We start from the raw sequence: 21,741 nt of genomic DNA, 5'->3' as shown, positions 1-21,741 counted from the left end.
CCACCATGCCATGGGGCTCAGACTTAAAAGCACATTGTTCACAACAGCTTTAAAGTTTAAAAGGCTTTAAAATGCATGCTTTTATTGAAAACAAAACAGTTCAAGTGCAGACAATGCTCCAAGAACCATCTTAACAGTGAACTGAGAAATGAAAAATCTATTTTTCCATCCACTGTTTCTTTCTAATGTAAGTATAGTTAAGTCCATTTTCAATGATAAACCCTTTACAGCTGTGTTATCTGATATTCATATCAGTCATAGTCAAAATTTGTATTTTCATCTGAAATCTCCTTCAAGAAAACCAGTTTTTAAAAGCTTTTTAGATGTCCCTGTTGTTGGCTGCAAGGAAGGGCTCATGAACATTGCTCTATTGTAAAAAAAAGCCAGACTTTTTTATACTTACTTTTTTGCTTTGGAAACATGGAGTTCTCGTTTCCCTTACTTTGCTGGAGAACACTGACAAGAGCTTAGTAGGGCTGTGAGCTGAGCTGTAGCTCTCCCTGCTCCATTTCCTAGGCAGGAGGAGCTGGTTCTTACAATCAGCACACAATGGGTCTGAATCTCCTCTCAGAGGAGTTTTTTATTGGTGTAACTCCATTGAGTTGAACAGAATTACTCCTGATTTACAATGATATAAACAAATGGAAAGATGGACCAGTGTGACCTCTCTTTTCCAAAGGACCTTGGTAAGATCACGTTAAGACCTAAATAGTGATGCTGCATGAGACTCTAATCTAATCCAATCTCCCCTGACTGGTCATATTTCTAATGTAGACCAGACATTAGACCATTTCAGATGATATCTGCATCTCATAGTCTTCCAAAGATCTTGCCTGGGTCCACCAGCAAAGAGGGAAATGAGGCATTGATATTTCTAAAGTGTTAAAAATAGAAATGAAAAAGCAGCCTTTTTTCACCTTGAGACAGTCAGTATACATCATAAAGAAGTGCTGGAGGGTAAAAACAATTTCTCCCTGCTTTGGATTTCGCTTTTAAAACCACAACTAAGCTTTTAAAGCTTGAAACATGGATAGCGAGATTCCCTAAAATGGTAAATGCAATATGCTGACAAATGAGGCATACATGCTCCTAGCCATATTAATAATATGTCAAGTGGTTGGAGGTCAATCAGCATACTTGGATTAGTCTGTCCTATTCTGTCAACTGTTATTTTACTGTGTAGAATAGCTAATTAATTTGTTATTGTATAGTCATACAAAATAAGGGCTTGTCTACACAGAGAAGTTGACTGAAATAGCTAATCCACAATAGCACCCCATGTGATGCTCTTATTCCAGAATAAGAGTGACTTTTTCTGATAAACTTTGGAAGTAGATTAAGGTAAACTGGAAAAAGGCACTCCACTTGGGGAGTTACTCTGGAATAGGTATAATGCTTTAAATTGACACCCTCCCTTAATCCAAAATAAATGTGTGGGCAAGCCTTAAGAAATACCATTCTCAATACCTCCCTTCAAAAGTTCACTCAATAGCAACCCAGTGGAAAACTCTGGGATAGTTACATCTTCCATAGTAGGGATATATATATTTTTAATCTTTACAAAGTAAAGCTAAAGAGATGGAATCCGCACTCTGAATAAAGTCTGAAAATGTTCACAATATCTTACTCAGATGTTTTTCTTGTGCAAATCTACTCTGTCTTCATAAACCTAAGAGTATAAACTAATTCATATTTGAAGCTGAAGTTTCCCCTAAACCATTAGTGAGGAATGCAGGTATAGTCCATATGAAGTGTTCCTTCTCACTGGCTCTCAAGATGTAATGGGGGAAATAACTTGTACTGAGCAGACACTTTTGCAACATTCTGTGTTTGTTTTTGAGTGGAATTAAGTCTGAATAAGAGCAATGGAGTTTAAAATTATGATTGCTAAATGGAATACCATTGATTTGTCAGAAAGACTGTTTATTTTATTTATTTATTTTGAAGGAGAGCAAGAAGTAATACTTAAAAGAGGCTGCTTATTTTTACATCTGTTTCACCTCCATCTAAAATTAAGAATATTTGTATAACAGGACCCTGCTTTCCTTAACTTCCTCCCATAAAATAGTGTCTGTACACTATATTTAAAGTTCAGTTATCTCCAGAAATTACTTTCATTTTTAAAAGTGACATATTCATACTCTTATAACTATTTGCTCCCTTAATTTATATATTAGCTCTTCTCATATGCTTGTTGATCCAAGACTGGCTTTCACATATTTACACTCATTCTTAGTTGAGAAAGGCTAGGAGGTGAAATATAGAGATTTTAGCAGAGTGAATTCACAAGAAAAGGAAGATATAATTGTAAAAGATATAGGAGTTTAAGGGCCAGATTCACTCCGGTGGTGCTTCACTGGTGTAATCTGACCCCATAGCCATGCAAATTTTCCTGGAAAGACCAAGTGTAAGGATGTCACAGGTGGCACTGGTCCTCTAAGAGTAAAGAGGCTAGTGCACCTGTGTCTGGTCAGCTGACCCTGGGCCCTAGAGGAAGGGAGATTGGATGAGTCGAGTATGAGAGTTAGTGAGGAGTGTGGGGGAAAGAGAGAAAATAACAGAAAGCACTCAAATATGGGGCTCTAGCTGCCTGAAAGAGAGGCTGCTGAGAGCAGAGTGCTCTGCACGGGCTCACTGGGACTAGGGAGACAGGGAGAAGCCTGGATGGTGGGAGGAGGAAACTCTGGAAAAAGAGGAAGACCCAGGGGAGTGCCACTGTGCTGTACATGGGGCATGGAGCTTGGAAAAAACGTGGGAGGGACGTGAGACTATGATTAAGCCCAGGGTGGGTGGATATTGTTTGCACTGTTGTTTTGTTTGCGCTTTTCAACTCTAGAAGGGAACTTTGGGGTAAGCCCGAGAGCCCACCAGTCTGAAGGATGACTGAGACTGATGAAGACCCTGGAGTCACAGAAGGAAATGGAGCTTGAACCTTTTAAATTATGTTATTGAACTTTATTTGAGGATTTGCGCTGTCCATATTAATCAATTACCCCTGGGTGTTATTAGCCTAAGAGAATGTTGGAGAAGTACTCTTGAGGAACCTGAGAAGGGAAAAATGAGGGTGGGGCACCTGGAGGACCATGCCACAGCATGAGGGTGCACGCTGACATGATGATCCTATGACAAAGGGGCTTCTGTTGGGTACAACTAACATAGCCCTGTCTTGATGGGCTAACTCATCAGAGTTACCTTAACATGATAGGAAAGTCCTCTGACTGCTCAATATAAAGGGAAGGGTAAACACCTTTAAAAATCCCTCCTGGCCAGAGGAAAAACCCTTTCACCTGTAAAGGGTTAAGAAGCTAGGATAACCTCGCTGGCACTTGACCAAAATGACCAATGAGGAGACAAGATCCTTTCAAAGCTGGAGCGGGGGAGAAACAAAAGGTATCTCTGTCTGTGTGTTGTTTTGCCAGGAACAGAAAAGGAATGGAGTCTTAGAACTTAGTAAGTAATCTAGCTAGATATGTGTTAGATTCTGTTTTGTTTAAATGGCTGATAAAATAAGCAGTGCTGAATGGAATGTAGATTCCTGTTTTTGTGTCTTTTTGTAACTTAAGGTTTTGCCTAGAGGGATTCTCTATGTTTTGAATCTGGTTACACTGTAAGGTATTTACCATCCTGATTTTACAGAGGTGATTCTTTTTATTTTTTCTTCAATTAAAATTCTTCTTTTAAGAACATGATTGCTTCTTCATTGTTCTTAAGATCCAAGGGTTTGGGTCTGTGTCTGTGTTCACGTATGCAAATTGGTGAGGATTTTTATCAACCCTTCCCCAAGAAAGGGGGTGAAGGGTTTGGGGAGGATTTGGGGGGGGAAGACGTTTCCAAGTGGGCTCTTTCTCTGTTATATATTTGTTAGATGCTTGGTGGTGTCAGCAAAAAAGTCCAAGGGCAAAAGGTAAAATAGTTTGTACCTTGGAAGTTTTAACCTAAGCTGGTAAAAATAAGCTTAAGGGGTTTTCATGCAGGTCCCCACATCTGTACCCTAGAGTTCAGAGTGGGGAAGGAACCTTGACAGTTGGGTACAACTAACATAGCCCTGTCTTGATGGGCTAACTCATCTGAGTTACCTTAACATGATAGGAAAGTCCTCTTACCGCTCATTAAGAAGCAGGCTAACTAATTTGAAGCTGTCTTTGAGTGTAGTACAGGAAGTCTAGTCTACAACATAGCCAGCTGACATGGCTGTAAATATATTACCCTGCATCTTAGTGAACACTAAGAAGGCTTTCTGTCATATTTGAATTAACATAATTGAAAAACACACCCTTTGTACATATCAAGACAGGGCTATAGGGGCTTTCACACCACTCCTCTCTCTCACTCTCTCTCCTGCTGGTGTAGTAGGGGAAAGGATCCATGACATTCTTGAAGTCCAAGAACTCTGAACTGTGTTTTCACCTCCTTGGAACATTTGTTGCCTGGGATATGTCAATGCATCTCTCAGGAGTGCTGATAATGTACAGGGCCAGTCCCCTGCCTGACGCATCAGCAGGATTAGAAGAAAGCAAAGGTGAGTTTTAAGCCACTTTTGCACACAGACCCTGAGCTGTACTTTCTGCCCCACAGTGACATCCAAGGACTTGCCCCTTATTTTCCATAAGATGTGTTTATTTTAGTCCTTGGGAAGGGTATAGGCACCTTTTTATTTTAATTTAGCATTAATTGTCATGAAAAGAAAAAGAAAACCCCAATGTGTTTTGCCACATTGTGTCTGAACCATTATAATTTTTACTTGCATGAAATATGAAAGCTATTGAAATTTAAAAGGAAAGTGTATGCATGATCTATGTAACAATATACGTTAGTATTTTAAAAAGTTCTGCTCTTCTGGTTTCAAGAAACTCATTTAAACTCCAATTCAGGATGGTACTTAAGCATGTGTGTAAATTAAGCATGTGTGTATTCTCATTGGTCTTCAGGTTATACACATTCATAAGTACCTTGCAGAATCAAGGCCTTAAATACCTGGTGACCAGTAGGGTAGTCTGATCTCATTAACATTTTCTGTTTGTTATATTTTAAAACGTTAAACAAAAATGTTGAATTACTCAAAGCCAGCGAATGGTGCACCTGGCTAGAGGTAACCACATATTTCTGTCACTGTTACCTTCATCGTCTCTTCTCCTTTCCTTTAGTTTGTTTGTAACATTCTTGTTTAAAGCTGGCTGGAAATTTTCCAATAAAACATTTATCAGAAAATGATGATTCATCAAAATGTTTCCTGGAAATATTTTGGTTTTGACAAACCTCCATCGAAACACAGGCAAGGTTCCATTAGAAACCTGCCCCAGACTGCTTGGGTAGGGTTACAACAGAAACCAGCCTGGTTTCCTGTCGGCTGGAGGAGTCTGGGCTCCAGGATCTGTGGTTCTGGGTCAGCTCTGCCATACAGACTACTTCAGAGTTGGGGATTGCAAGAATTCCAAGGGTCCTGGATCCAGACTGGGACCCTGGAAACCCTGGGATCCCCAGCTGGAGAAAGGGACTCTCCAAAGCTAGGCTCCCTGCTTCACAACAGGGGCCTGGGAAGCCCTGAGAACCCTGGCTTGTGTTCCTTACTCCACTGCAGGAAATCAGTAGACTGCCCCCAACTCCAGAGGATTCCCTGGGAGCCCAGAGTCAGGGCAGCTGGCACCTCCATTTTGTTTCAGAAAAATTGAATGCAAATATTTAAATGTTTCTGAAATTAAAAATGTTCTGAATTTCCATTCTGTGGGAAATTTTGAAATTTCTAGTTTTTATTTTGATTCCGAATGCAAACTTCTTTGAATTGTCAGAATTTCGTATAGAACAGAAAGAGTTTCAAACAGCTCTACTCATGTTGCATTAAATTGGACTGTAACCTTCATGGCAGGAACTCTTTCTTACTATCTGTTTGTATGGACCTAGTTCAGTAGGGCCCCTATCCTGATTAGAGCATCTGAGTGCTATTGGAATGCAAATAATAAACAGGGGAAATGTGCTAAAATCTCTGGAATAATAAAGCTCACGACATTTAAAACAGATGGAGTTTTGAAAAAATCAGAGGTTAAGGAAGATATATACCTGTCTTTTAACAACTGCTATTTTTCAAAAAGCCTCCCATAGATCATCTCTTATTCCAACAGAGGACATTTTGTAGGCACCATAGGCAACAAAGCTATTGGTTCTAGAACTATTTTTGGTTGCAAGTGGATGTTCTTTAATCCATCTCTCCACCCTCCCAGCAGTCCCAAGCCAGGAATGGGACCTGGTTTCTTTTAATTAGTTTCCTCTTGAGGAAACATTCCATTCTCTTCTCCGCTAGGAGGCCTTAACAAAATACCATTACAGCTTATCTTCAGTAAAACATGCTAATTATAAACTGATAGAAACTCTTTTATGGAACTCCTCAAAATGTGCTCACTTATGTTACTGAAAGACACTGATCCTACTTTCAAGGATATAGTAGAAATACTGGGGAAGAGACCCATTAACTTTCAGATGAAAAAAGTAACCTGATGGTAAAAGTAAGGTTGTATTTTAAAGAAGACATAAAGAACATGGGGCTAGATTGTGCTCCAGCCAGTACAGTAGCACTGTGAGCCCCCTTATATCCATCCCTATGCCCCCTTATATCCGTCCCTATGCCCCCTGGGAACGGGTGCAAGGACTACAAAGATGGACTACAAGCTGTCAGGAACAGTATCCCTGATGAGGCCATGGCACACCTGGTGACTGAGCTTTGTGACTTTGTCCTCACCCACAACCATTTCAGATTTGGGGACAACTTATACCTTCAAGGCAGTGGCACTGCTATGGGTACCCGTATGGCCCCACAGTATGCCAACATTTTTATGGTTGATTTAGAACGTTTCCTCAGCTCTCGTTCCGTAGCACCCCTCCTCTACTTATGCTACATTGATGACATCTTCATCATGTGGACCCACGGGAAGGAGGCTGTTGAAGAATTCCACCTGGATTTCAACAATTTCCAACCCACCATCAATCTCAGCCTGGACTAGTCCACACAAGAGATCCATTTTCTGGACACTACAGTGCAAATAAGTGATGGTCACATAAACACCACCCTATACCGGAAACCTACTGACCACTATACTTCCCTACATGCCTCTAGCTTCCATCCAGGACACATCACACAATCCATTGTCTACAGCCAAGCCCTAAGATACAACCGCATTTGCTCCAATCTCTCAGACAGAGACAAACACCTACAAGATCTCTATCAAGCATTCTTAAAATTACAATACCCACCTGGGGAGTGAGGAAACAGATTGACAGGTACCCAGAAGTCACCTACTACAGGACAGGCCCAACAAGGAAAATAACAGAACATCACTGGCCATCACATACAGCCCCCAGCTAAAACCTCTCCAGCACATCATCAATGATCTACAATCTATCCTGGAAAATGATCCCCCACTCTTACAGGCCTTGGGAGGCAGGCCAATCCTTGCTTACAGACAGCCCCCCAACCTGAAGCAAATACTCACCAGCAACTACACACCACACCACAGAAACACTATCCCAGGAATCAATCCCTGAAACAAACCCCGTCGCCTTCTCTATCCCCAAATCTATTCTAGTGACACCATCAGAGGGCCCAGCCACATCAGCAACACCATCAGGGGCTCATTCACATGCGCATCTACTAATGTGATATATGCCAACATGTGCCAGCAATGCCCCTCTGCCATGTACATTGGTCAAACTGGACAGTCTCTACGGAAAAGAATAAATGGACACAAATCAGACATCGGGAATGGTAACATACAAAAGCCAGTAGGAGAACACTTCAATTTCCCTGGACACTCAATAACAGATTTAAAAGTAACAAAAAAAACTTCAAAAACAGACTGCAAATGAATTGTAGTTCTGCAGTTTCTCTTTGAAAACCTAGCACCATCAGTTTGGGCTTGAATAGGGACTGGGAGTGGCAGGCTCACTACAAAAGCAATTTTCCCTTTCTTGGTATTGACACCTCCTCATCAATTATAGGGAGTGGACCACAGCCACCCCGACTGAATTGGCCTTCTACTTTGGTTCTCCACTTGTAAGGTAACTCCCCTCTCTTCATGTGCCAATATATATTTATGCCTATATCTGTAATTTTAACTCCATGCATCTGAAGAAGTGGGTTTTTTACCCACAAAAGCTTATGCCCAAATAAATCTGTTAGTCTTTAAGGTGCCATTGGACTCCTCATTGTTTTTGTGTGTGATGAGTCATCCCTGAGTTACCTCTGAACCTGCTTAAGTCTGATGAGTCTTCCCTAAACGAGAGAGTGTGATGAGACATCATACGCAATTACCTGCAAATCTTGTGATAGGCCCCACACCATACAACCACAGTTCAGCCAATCCTCAGGCAAGGACCCACCAAGTGATCCCAAGGAAGGTATATAGGCTCATAAGAGAAGCGGTCTCTCCAGTCTGCTCAATGTCACCACCTGGGTAGGAATAATACTATTGCCTAGTAGTTCTAACAGACTGCCTGTCCTCTTGCAGTAGCTGTGTCTGTTTCCATGCTAGCCAGCCCCTGCTCCAGCCTGCATCTGCTCCTGCCTCAGCTGGTGGCCCAGTGATATGACATTGTGCCAGTGTGTCAGACTGCATATATTACTCTGTGCCTAGAGCAGCAGGAGTACCGGGGGAAGATCATAAGTATTTATGTAGTCCTTGGCCCAATGGGCTTCTGATCCATGAGTGGTGTTCCTAAGTGCCATCATAATACAAATACTACCATATATATATATATATGCAATTTTTATTCACTCTCCGCCCCTGGTGTGTATGAGTTATGATACCACTTTTAATTACATGCTTTCCTTTTTTTTCTGCAAGACACCTGCTTCAATCAGTGCTCAGGATGGACAGTACTCATTGAATGGTTAGATCTTCCTCAAATTTGACAATTGCTTTGAGTTCTTCTTTAAAGTTGATAGTAATGAATACAAATTGGAAGCTAGGAATTGTACAAAATTGATAAGGGAAGCAAAATGACACAAGACAAACCCCATGGCTAACAGAGATGGGACACTAAAAAGCCATTTTAAAGTATATTAGGAACAAATATGAAAAATGTTCCCGGGGCCTGACAACAAAGGGACATGGCCTCCCTCTTAGACTTACAGTGTGGGAGGGCCACACCCGCCTATAGCTGTATACCATTTAACATTTTTATCAGTCACCGGAAGAAGACATAAAATCATCACTGATGAAGTCTGTGGATGATATAAAGATTGGGAAAGTGGTAAATAATGAAGAGGACAGGTCACTGATACAGAGCGATCTGGATTAGTTGGAAAATTGGTGCAAGCAATGTGTGTTTTAATATAGCTAAAGGTAAAGTCATATGTCTAAGAACAAAGAATGTAGGCCATACTAACAGGGTGGGGTACTCTATCCTGGGAAGCAGTGAGTATGTCTACACTGAAAAAAAAAACCCAACAGAAAAACAAAATAAACCCACTGCAGCAAGTCTCAGAGCTCTGGTCAACTGACTTGGGCTTATGCTACAGGGCTAAAAATAGCAATGTAAACATTCCTGCTTGGGCTGGAGCCTGGTCTCTGAAACCCAGGGAAGGTCTCAGAGCCCAGGATCCAGCCCAAGCAGGAATGTTTACATTGCTATTTTTAGCCCTATAGCATGAGCCCTGCAAGTCCAAGTCAGTTGGTTGCCGCAGGGTGGTTGGGTTTTTTTTCATTTTTTGTTTTGGGTGGAGGGTTTGTTCTCTTTGATTTTGCAGTGTAGATGTACCCAGTGACTCTGGAAAAAGACTCAATAGGTGGGTCGGGGCAGCAGGTCATGGTGGGCAATCAGCCAAACATGAACTCCCAGTACAATGCTGGAGTGAAGAGGGCTAATACAATCCTTAGATGTATAAACAAGGGACTCTCAAGTAGGAGTAGGGAGATTATATTACCTCTTATGTTAGTGACCGCTATGGGAATACTGTGTCTAGTTTTGGTGTCTACAATTGTTAATAAATTGGAGAGGGTTCAGATTAGCTTCCTTGTTGTAATCATAGCAGGTTTCCTTAGAGGAGGTTCACGAGTCCCACCATAAATTCCTAGATATTTTACACACTTTGACCTCTATGAAGATTGCCACTCTGGTCAATGAAGCTGTTATGGAGCCCACTAAGGTAGTTTGGCAAACTCCAGCTACCTCACTGCCTACCTGCAAGAGGGTGGATAAAAAGTATTATGTTCCAGCTAGGGAACTGGAATTCCTGTTTTCTCACCCAGCTCCAAATTTCCTAGTAGGGGAGGCGATTAATGAACAAAGCAGACAACATAGCTCAATGTCTACCTGTACAGTAAGGACCCAGAAAAGGCTCAATCTTTTTCGTTGTTCAGTCCAAAATAGCAAACCATCAGACACTCATGGTCAAATATGACAATTAAAACTATAACAAATTCAATTCTTTTATTGAGCATCTGCCAGAAGAACATCAGGACCAGCTTCAGTCCATTATACAAGGGTGGTCAGCTCTTGGCAAAGGGATCACTCCAGGCCTCCTTGGATGCGGCAGATAATGCAGCATGGTCTATTTTCACAGTACTGAACATGAGAAGAGCGTCTTGGATGCAGCTGTTAGGCTTTCCAGGAAATGCTCAGAATACTGTCCAAAACCTCCCTTTGGTGGTCACAAGCTCTTTGTGGACTCGATGGATGAATCTCTCCACACCTTTGTGGAAGAAAACAAGTCCTCACTCTGCGTTTGTTAGCAACAATTCAGAGACAGTTTATTATGAAAAATTGCCAGGAAAGACTGCAGTCGGACAGGGGATCCCTTGACCTTAGGCAGAACTTCCCCCTATAAGCAGTGTAAGACAAGTATTTATACTTTCCTGTTACATACATCAATAGCTAACAGTTATCCTTTGTTTATGCAAATTCCCTCCAGATGCTTATCTCAAGATTTCTGCTTAAGTCAGCATTCCATCTTTAAAAACTAAAAGCAAGGAGAAAACAGCATCTCTTACAACTCTCGCGTTATTAGGGTAAGGGTTAGGGTTTCCTTTCACTCTATCCTTAAATTGACTAAGACATCTAACCCCAGATCCTCCTTTTTCTCTTTTTCTGCTTCCACATTCCCCCCTTCTGTGCTTATAGCACAACTAATATTGTTAAATCTCTATTTTCATTAGACATTGTATTTCTGTTTCCAGATTAATGAGATTGACCTTATAAGTTTTGGTTGGTTGTAATGGTAACATGAAACATATTGTTCCCTGTCAAGTCAGGGTGTGGGGGACCTCTCTCTATTCCTCAACTTCATCCTCTCCCACCCCACGTTACCCCACGGCCTCTATCTTGATAAGTCTGCAACTGCGAGGCCAGTCGTTTTGTTTCAGAACTATCTTTCTTCTTCTCTATGCAAGCTATACAATGGTTGGCAACTGTCACCAATTCAAAAAGGGGCTTAGTTTGCCAGCCGAGGCAGATCAACTTTAACTGCTGTTGAGCCTTTGGCAACAGTCCTTGAACAAAAGCAGCCCCCACTGCCTCTCTGGCATTGTTAACTGGCTGGGCAATCCCCGAATATTGTTCAAACACTTTTGTCAGTTTATCTAAATAATTGGCGGGGGACTCGCCTTTGTTCTGTTTACAGTTGTGGATCTTTGTCCAATCTATTTTCCTAGGGCAAATTTCCGGAATGGCAATCATGAGGCTATTCCTAGCCTGAGCCAGGGCATCTCCAATTCTGGGGTCAGCATTGGGCCATTGAGCCTGAGCAAATAGCTGTTGTTGAACTTCGGATGGTAGAACTACTCGCAAGAGTTGGTTAATGTCTGCTCATGATGGATTGTAACACTGAATCACTGTCTGGAGTTCCTCTCTAAATTTTTCAGGTTCCTCTCTAACATTAGGAAATTCCTTAACTAAATTTCTAAGGTCTCCTGGTGTCCAGGGGACATGTACTGTAACCAAGTGATCTCTTTCACAAGGTAATTGCCTTAAGGGGGCCTGGATCACTACTGACTGATCTTGTCGGCTCCTAGCCTGTTTGGAGACTGGGCTGCAAGTATCAGAGCTCAGCGAGATATTGGATAGATCAGGAACAGCCCTCGGCTGCTGATGTGGGTGGGACGGCGGAGGGGGAGGTTCCTCTCCGGAATGAACGGCCTGTGTAGCTGATACGTGTGGTGGTGATGATGGTGCTACTGTTTGGAAGCCCTCAGAAGGCACAGTCTGTGTGGCCCCGAGGTGCTGGGGGAAAGACGGTGGTGGCCGCTGCTTGTGTCCTGCCAGAGGCACAGCCCGCTAAGAAGCACTGTTGAAAAAATCCACAATGTCCTTGGCTGTCTCCTCCTCGCTCTCAGTCTTTACTAATTGGGGATATAAAGGAGCTGAGGGGGTTGATGAGGTAGTTTGGGTAGGGGGGACATCCAGATGCCTTGCATTTAGTTTTTAAATCCTGCACTTGGGTTTTTAACTTTTCCTGGGAGTCCTTTAGACTCTGCACTCGAGATTCATGGAGTCTCTTTGTGGCTTCCTCCCACCAGTAGACAAATTGTTCCTACTGTATGTCAGGGATTTTTGGTGATTCAAGAGCTCCTCTGAGATGTATGATCTTATCTAAATCGAAGGTACCTTCTAGCGGAAACTGTTTAGATGGATTATCACGCGTGTAAAAATCCCAGTTATTTAGATATTTACAACTGCTAGGAGCATAATGCACGTACATGTAGTATGCAGGGGTGCCTTTTGGTGGTGAGGAAATATTCTTATACTGATCACTACCCATTTTTCAGGCACTCAGGGAAAGCTCACTAGGCCATGAGTTTTGGCTGACTCCCCTTGCTTTTAGAACTCCCACATGGGGTAGTCCTGGCATGGCTGAAGTCAGCTAAAGTCCCAGACCTGGTCAGCGAATAAGTAAGGGAAGACTTTTGCTCTCTCGCACTCTGGGGAAAGGGTCTACTGTGCCATGGGGTTCCACCATTCAGCAGTTTGAGTCCCAGACCTGGTCAGCAGACTTGGCAAGGGAAATCTTCCGCTGGGTCAGAAGGTTTGGCTGACTCCCCTTGCTTTCAGAACTCCTGCATGGGGTAGTCCCGGGAGCGGCTGGAGTCAGCTTAAGTCTTTAGACCTGGTCAGCGGCATTCACTCCTCACTCATTCACTCAGTCTTATTCATTCCCCCATACATGGATGCATCTCGTTTAACCATAACATTAATTCCTTACATCCGGATTTATCACAACCTTTTCCTTATGTGAGGCAGCAGTCTCCTCAGCACCGAAATGCAGCTGCAACCTGTCCCTTATTTGAGGCAGCAATCTCCTTAGCACTGCTTTGCATCTGACCTTGTTGCAAAATCAATAAGTTCGCATGGCGTGAGCCCAAGAGGGACAGACGGCCCCATGGGCAGTCCTCCTCCGAACCCCATTAGAGATTTCAAAAGGTCTCTTCAGCATTCCATTTAAAAACTAAAAGCAAGGTGAAAACAGCATCACATACAACTCTCGCGTTATTAGGGTAAGGGTTAGGGTTTCCTTTCACTCTATCCTTAAATTGACTGACATCTACCTCCAGATCCTCCTTTTTCTCTTTTTCTGCATCCACACCTTAAAGGACTTGAGTCATGCTGTGACCCCTAGGGATTTACACTCTTGTAAATAAATAGAGATTTAGTAGGTCTCAGATGGCACAAAGCCCCATATTCAACATATCAGAGAGTCTAGATCCTCTGAATCCCCGCCAAGAGACTAAGATACTCAAAAGAAACCTCCTTCCGCTACAGCTACATTTCTCAGCCATCCATGTCCTCTGAGAGTTTTGATAGCTTGGTTGAAAGTCTTAACAATACAATCAACAGGGTCTTATAGCTGCAAAATCTTACTCCTTCTCCCTCATTTTGGATGCTGCCTCTCCCATTTTCAGGCTGCATGGGAGCATATAACATCAGATAAATGGGTTTTGGAAGCAATAACATCTAGTTACACTATTCATTTCAAATCTATACCTCCTTCTCATTCCCTCTCTCCATCCCTCTGCAGGGACCCCTCTCATGATCAATTGCTTGAGCAAGAGGTGGCCTCTCTCCTATGTTTAGGAGCAATAGAACCAGTTCCAGTGAAACACAGGGGAAGGGGATTCTATTCAAAGTAGTTCCTATTTCTCAAAAAGAATGGAGGGTGGAGGCTAATTTTAAACCTCAAGTCTCTAAACAAACAAAAATTCAGGATGGTGACCCTTGCAGCAATAATTTCTTCATTAGAAGCTGGAGATTGGTTCAAAACTCTTGAACAACAAGACTCATATTTTCATGTCATTGTTCACCCTTCACAGGAGATTTCATATTTTCTAATAAACAATGAGCGCTACCAATACAGGGTGCTCCCTTTTGGCCTATCTTCAGCACTGAGGATACAGTATTTTCAAAGATTCTGGCAGTAGCTGCCACTCACCTATGCTGTTTGGGTATAATAGTTTTCCTGGAATTTGATGATTAGTTGATCGGGGCAGATCATATCTGGAAATATTGACATCACTAAAGATCACATTCCCTTTTTCACAGCCTGGGCCTCAAATCAACCTCAAAATCTGTTTTGACTCCACTACAGCATCTAAATTTCATTGAAGCTTCCCTGGATGCAGTGACAGCAGATTTCTTGCACTAGAGAATCTTATCTCAAAAATTCAGGGCAGTCCACAAGTAACACTAAGAGACTGTTTTCAACTACTGGGACACATCAGCTTGCCAGTTTAGCATGCCAGATCACACGTCTAAGGTCTACGAGGATGGCTTTCAACATTTTACAAACCAAACACACACAGTCTAGGTAGATTACTATCTGTTCCCTAGTAGGTTCTACAATCACTCAACTGGTGGAAGGACCCGATTGAAACCTGCACTGGTGTTCCATTCTTGCAGATTCCCCCTGTTATAGTGATAACATCAGATGCTTCACTTTGGGCTGGGGTGGGGTGCAAGGTATCTTTTGGAATGGAGAGCTGTCAAAAATGCTTCCCTATGCTTTCTACTGCTAATCAAACTGAAGTCAGTAAAGATAACAAACTGTGTGGCATGCAGGTATTATATCAACTGTCAGGGATATGCATATTCCGCATCTCTCTGTGATGAAGTGACAAAACCCTGGTTGGTGCATATCCAATCACAAAGTCATCTCAGCTTCTTACCTCCCAAGTATTCTGACCACCCTGGCAGACCTCAGCAGACATTTCTTCCTAAATTATGAATGGGAACTGAACTCCACAGTCCTCCCCAAGATATTCTTAGCCTGAACGTTCCAGGAGGTCAACGTTTGCCACAGCTGTTTGCTGCAGCAATCAATGCAAAATGCATCAGGTATTGCTCCAGAAGGAGTCTTGATCCTCAATCCATAGGAGACATATTCCTTGTATCCCTATTTGATCAGACTCATCTCTTGCCCTTCTTGGAGGTTTCTGATCAGTCCTTGTCTAATGACCCAGGATACCAGTTGAACACTTCACTTCAACCTGCAGGTTCTGAGGCTCCAGATGTGGTCCCTCAAGAGTTCTCAGGAATAGAGAGATCTTGTTCATCAGAAGTACAACACATTTTATTAAATAGTAGAAAAGACTACAAGAAATACTTACCTCCAGAAATGGAATTATTATTATCTTTGGTGTAACAGTCATGAAATTTCACTGACTCACTCTCCTCTTCCCACAGTATTGGATTACCCATTGGAATTGAAAACATTGAGTGTTTCTATGAATTCTGTTAGGGTTCACTTAGCAGCTATAACGGCTTTTCACATGTCTATAAGGGTTTTTTTTTCCAATCTTCGCTTACCCAACTACAGCAAGATTCCTAAGAGATTTATCAAATATCTCCCCACAGATCAGAGCACTGAGACTTGAACCTAGTACTTAATTGCCTTATGAAACACCCCTTTGAGCCACTAGTTATGTGTTCTTTATTAGATTTATCAGTAAAGACAGCCTTCCTGGTGGCAATCACTTCAGCTGAAGGGTGAAAGAATTTGGGGCCTTAATGGCAGATCTCCACCATTTATGGTATTCCACTGGAGAGAATGTGTCACTACAGGCAATCCAAAATTTGTACTTAAGGTGTCGTACTCAAGACGCCATATTCCATGTCCAGTTAATGCAGAAGGTGAGTAACCTCTCCATCTCTATATTCCCAATTTTCAGCCATCTATTTACACACATATCAATTAAGTAATATGCCACAACTGGAAATGTGCTGGAAATGGCCCAACTTGATTATCATACACATTGTAAGGGGAGTAATCACTTTAGATAAGCTATTACCAGCAGGAGAGTGGGGTGGGGGGAGAGAAAACCTTTTGTAGTGGTAAACACCCATTTTTTCATGCTTTATGTGTATAAAAAGATCTTCTACACTTTCCACAGTATGCATCCGATGAAGTGAGCTGTAGCTCACAAAAGCTTATGCTCAAATAAAGTGGTTAGTCTCTAAGGTGCCACAAGTACTCCTTTTCTTTTTGCGAATACAGACTAACACGGCTGTTACTCTGAAACCTTTCTAAACTTTCAATATTAATAAAGTAAAAAGGAGGTAAATCATTATTACTGGTGGTGGTATTAGTGTCTAGTGATCCTAACTGTAACGTGGTTCCCATTGTGTTAGCCATTGTATAAAAACATACAAAAGAGAGAGTCCCTGCCCCAAACAGTTTACAATCTATGTAGATGAGGTAGACAAAGATGGGAGGAGACATAGTATTTCTTCAGCCTGGGCAGCAAGGCATTCATGGTTAAAGGCTTTTGCCTTTGGAATTTGCTCTTTTTGGCACTTGGCAAGACCCCAATTTGATGAACTTTGGACAGACATCATGATGGCTCACTTATTTTGTTACTGTGACATTATGCTCCATATTCTTCATAGAAATATTGTTATGATATGAATATGGCATAACTAAGATATGTTTTATGCAACATGGGTCATGAGGTATCATTGGAAAGGTTATGATTTACTGAATGTGATTATCCTGTTTGTATGCATGTATCATTTCTGTATCTGAAGTTAGGAATATGGACAATGTATCAATTATTTAAGGCTGGGGAGTGAGTCACTCTAGGTTCTTGTCCACTGCCTCCCTGCCCAAGAAGGAAGACTGCTGAAAGCACCTGAAGAAACAAAGGAACTAAGCTGGGGACAGGGGGCAGGGGCTGAGCCCAGGCGTGAAAGGTCTAACCTGTGAAAGGAATACCTGGAGATTTAAGCTTCAAGCAGTGCAGTTTACATTCAAAAAACTCTGCAACCTGCATAAAGCAACATTGAGGATGAGAATTTGCTACTATTAACCAGTTAATTTAGTGCAATAAACTTAGTTTGTGTGTTTTATTTGCTCAGTAATCTGTTTTGATCTGCTTGCTATCCCTTATAATCACTTAAAATTTACCTTTTGTAGTTAATAAACTTTTTTATTTCTTCACATAACATACAGTCAACCTGTGGAACTCTTTGCCAGAGGATGCTGTGAAGGCCAAGACTATAAAAGGGTTAAAAAAAAGAACTAGATAAATTCATGGATGATTGGTCCATCAGTGTGTATTGGCCAGGCTGGGCAGGGATGATGTCACTAGCCTCTGTTTGCCAGAAGCTGGGAATGAGCAACAGGGAATGGATCACTTGATTGCCTATTCTGTTCATTTCCTCTAGGGCACCTGGCATTGGCCACTGTCAGAAGACAGGATACTGGGCTAAATGGACCTTTGGTCTGACCCAGTGTGAAATCCACAGTACTGTTTAAGCAAAACAAGACTTCTTAGTTTCAAATATTTTTTGTGCTTAGAAAAATCTAAAAAGTGGGTCTCGAAATAGGTCATAGGATTGATAGTGGATATGAAACTTCACTTTTACATTACTAGGATGATTCTGACATAAGTCTGTAGTGACCAAAAGTCATTATTCTGCAAATGAGCTATTAATGAAATCAGTTGGTGGTCTCACTCTAGTGCTAGTATCATTTCCATGTAACAAATACAACTGCAACAAATAGCACTAATTAACATCCATTCTGGCATTCTCAGCAGAGAGAGACTTGAAAGGAAATTGAACTAGTCTCTCAATTCACTGTGGGTGTGTCCTGGTCTGTGTGGAGACACGTGAGATGGCAGCAAGGGGAAACAGACTACTCTCTGGACTAGAAATGGTCTCATCAAGTGGAGTTCCCTGCTATTGCAGGCAACCCCCTCATATATTCCCATTCATAAACTTGTCAAACTTCATTTTAAGATTAGTTACACCTGTTCTGTGGTGTGGAGAATAAGGATTTCTGTATTTTATATAAATATATGCACCACCACCTCAATTGACCTGTTTGATGTTAGCTTGCCTGACTGTACGGAGCTAAAAGAAAGGAGGCTGTTGAGGGAAAACAAAGAGGAAGCAAAACAGTGGCAAATGATAGTCCACAGAACACCAAGGACACTGGAATACCTGAGTTAACAGTTCCTGAATTTATCTGACGGAATGGAATGTGTATTCTTCCTCAACTCATCACCTGAGATATATGATAGGGCACAGTGTAGAAATCTAATAAATTCATGGGTCTGATTCTTGTTTGGAGTAAGGCCCCTTTGCACTTCCCTAGAAGTGCAAAGAGTCCAAAAAGTTTGTTAAACTGTTCAATTTCCTTACCCTCATTTTCAAGCCCCTTTGCACTGTGGTGCAAATAAATATCAGGCCCATATAAAATAAACTAAATTTAAAGTGCTTGATATTGGTATACTTAGAGACTAAGGGCCTGCTGCTGCAAAGTCCTAACCACTATGTGAGGTGCTCTCAACAGCCAATTATCTTGTTTGGGAACTGAGGGTGCTTAGTACGTAGGATGATCTCACACTAAAGCACAAATGCACATACCTCTGAAGGAAGGATTATAGTGTTCTACCACTGCTGAAGGATTGGAGGATTTAACTACAGCTTGTGAGAGTAATCTTGTTTGATTTTAATAGCCATCCTACTTGCTAAGGTCATGTTGCCCACCTCCTGTGAGTCAGCTGGAGGAGATAAAGTTTTAATTGTAAAGGGGGAAGTCTTAAAAAAAAAAAAAGGAAAAAAGAAAAGAAAAAGAGGAGCCTTCTATCATACCAAATACCCTGACTAATTGTAGAACCTACCTTGCTTTACATTTCAGCTTCTTCATACTGTTTGATGCTTTGACAATCAGATTGTAAAATGGGAGATCAGTATAAACAAAATCAATAAAAACAAACTAAAATCTAGTATGCCAAAGCATTTCCATAGAAACCCACTACAGTCTAAACAGAGATAATGGGGAAACCATAGGAACTGTAGAATAATGTTTGCATTCTGCAGTTATACTGCTCTTTTTTCCCCAGTACGTTCACCCTTGGCTTACAGAAGATGCACACACCTAGAAGAGAAAGTAATGGTAAATGGTTGATTTTGAACTGTCAAAAGCCAGGCTACACAAACTTCACATGGAAATTATAATCAGAATTTACCATACTGTGATTGGGTATTACAATACGCATGGTAAGCCCACCTGCTGTTCTGTAGTAACCGGACAGAGAACTAAGTTAGTAGTAACTCATAGGCATAACAGCATGAGTTAAAGGCATTATGGAAATTGTCTAACCTTTCCCAACCAGGTATAATCATCGGTTGTTTAGAATACTGGTAGCAGCCAGCAGACCATTCACTCTCGGATTCCCAGTGTGCTAAGACCACTCGAGCTGAGCTAGTCTTAGGGCTTGTCTACACATAGTAGCAATGCACACTACTGGAGTGTAATTTCTAAAGTGCACTAATGTTTTGCATATTGGTTGGTGCAGACTCTGTTAATGCACAGGAAAAAGCTCCCTAGTGCACTCAGTTTCCGTGTCCCAATCCACCTTTCCCTGGAGCAGCTGTCACAGTGGAAAGCCAGTTTTGCCCCTTTAGCCCTGTGCTGCAGGAAGCATGCTCAGCTGCTCAGTGGGGATGGTGCATGTGCAATCTGGTCAACACTAGGAGATGTGAGAGGCTTATGCATGCTCAGTGAGGATGTGCTCTTCAGAGATATTAGCAGTCTAATATTAGCTCATCTTAAGTGATCACTCTCCTTACAGTGTGTATGGTAACACCCATTGTTTCCTGTTCTGTGTCTATATAAATCTCCCCACTGTATTTTCCACTGAACGCATCTGATGAAGTGGGGTGTAGCTCACGAAGGCTTATGCTCAAATAAATTTGTTAGTCTCTAGTGCCACAAGTCCTCCTTTTCTGATTCCCCTCAGGGGCCAGGCTCTGGGGCGACCACGCCTGCGCCCGCCCAGCACACTTAGGCTGAACCTCTGGTTTCACTGGCCCCTGCAACAGTTTCATTGAGATTCTGGGGATTCCGTTAGGTTGCCTCGATCAGGCCCCTACAATGGCACCTTCTCGCGTGCAGGAGCCAGGAGCTGTGGCCGCAAAGGGACTGAGCTGCTACCAGGCGGCCCCACCCCTCACCCGCCGCGTGCAAACGGGGCCCCACCCCTCCCAGCGTCCCTAACGAAGCCCCGCCTCTCCCCGACCACGGCCGCGGCAGCGGCTCAGAAGCGTCAGGGGCGACAAGCTGCACTTCCGGGTTCCTTGATGCGTCGGTGCGCGATGACGTCATATCCACCGACCCCGGAAGTGGAACTCGAAATTGGCAGCGGCGCCGTGAATCGCGGAGGGGAAACACACAGGAGCAGTGGCGCGTCTCCCGGTAACGGTGCCTCGCCTCGCCTCGCCCCGCCCGGCCCGGCCCGGCCCGGCCCTTCCGGGACAAGGGGAACCAGGTACGTGGCGCTCCGTCGTGGGGTCGAGGGGAATGTGCTCCTGCCGCGTCCCGGCGCTGCTGCTGGAACCACAGATCGACAGTCCCCCCCTCCGCCCCCCGGTCAGTGACAGCGACTCCCCCGCGCGGGGTACCCGGTGCGCCGAGCCCGGTGCCAGATTGTTCAGTGGCCAGGGCCGCCCCTCACCAGAGAGAGCCTTGGCGTAGCCTGCCCTGGGGAGTCGGGCTCCAGTTCCCTCCGCCGCTCTGCACCCGGCGCCCCCGGCTGATAGTGTCACGCTGGGGGGGGGGGGGGTCGTCTCCTTTCATCTCCCAACAGAGCCAGCCCGGCTCCCTCTCCAAGATTGTCACATTGGCCAGAGCCTCCCCCGTACGCACCAGAGAGAGCCCCCTGCTCCGAATTCCCATCTCCCTCCCTACACACCGCCCCTCGCCCTGGAGGCTTCCTGAGCCCCATAGGGGAAGTCACAGTAGCCAGAGCTTTCCCAGAGAAGTCGAATGTCTAAGTGTCAAACTTATTCCCTGGAGAGGGCCCAGGCGCCTGGAATGATATGGTTCTTGGGTTGTATGTGTCCCTCAGACTTCCCCTGATGCTGGTGGGAGGCTTATTTTTTCTTACTTGCATTGTGGTAGTGCCCAGGGACCTGTTGTGTTAGTTACTGCACGAACATGTAACAAACATGTAATAGTCCCTGCTCTGAAGAAGTAGTTTTTTTACCCACGAAAGCTGATGCCCAAATAAATCTGTTGGTCTTTAAGGTGCCACCAGACTCCTCGTTGGTCCTACCCTGAAGAGTTTATGATCCAAGTTTGTACAGAGATTAAGGATAGAATATGCTGCTTATGTGGTAGCTATACATAGGGGCCTGACACTGCAGATACTTAAGCACGTGAGCAATACTGTTAGTTTGTGGGGAACTCCTCACATTCTTAAACATTTGCAAGATTGAGCCTTTTGTAAAGGTAGCAAGGTATTAAAGCAATTTCAC

At 43.1% G+C, this 21,741-nt stretch overlaps 1 protein-coding gene across 8 annotated transcripts in view; it reads left to right on the top strand.

Moving 5' to 3' along the window:
• Positions 1-20,597: 20,597 nt before the first annotated feature.
• ARB2A (ARB2 cotranscriptional regulator A) overlaps positions 20,598-21,741 on the top strand; it is a 364,451-nt gene continuing 363,307 nt past the window's right edge. For all 8 annotated transcript variants that reach the window (XM_073344477.2, XM_073344483.1, XM_073344479.1 and 5 more), the window contains exon 1: positions 20,598-20,753. The gene's annotated coding sequence lies outside the window, so the exon portion shown is untranslated. The remainder of the gene's footprint in view (positions 20,754-21,741) is intronic.

The sequence above is a fragment of the Lepidochelys kempii genome, chromosome 5, assembly GCF_965140285.1.
Source record: "Lepidochelys kempii isolate rLepKem1 chromosome 5, rLepKem1.hap1, whole genome shotgun sequence".
NCBI classification, from domain to species: domain Eukaryota; kingdom Metazoa; phylum Chordata; order Testudines; family Cheloniidae; genus Lepidochelys; species Lepidochelys kempii.
This window is presented reverse-complemented; position numbering and strand designations above follow the sequence as displayed.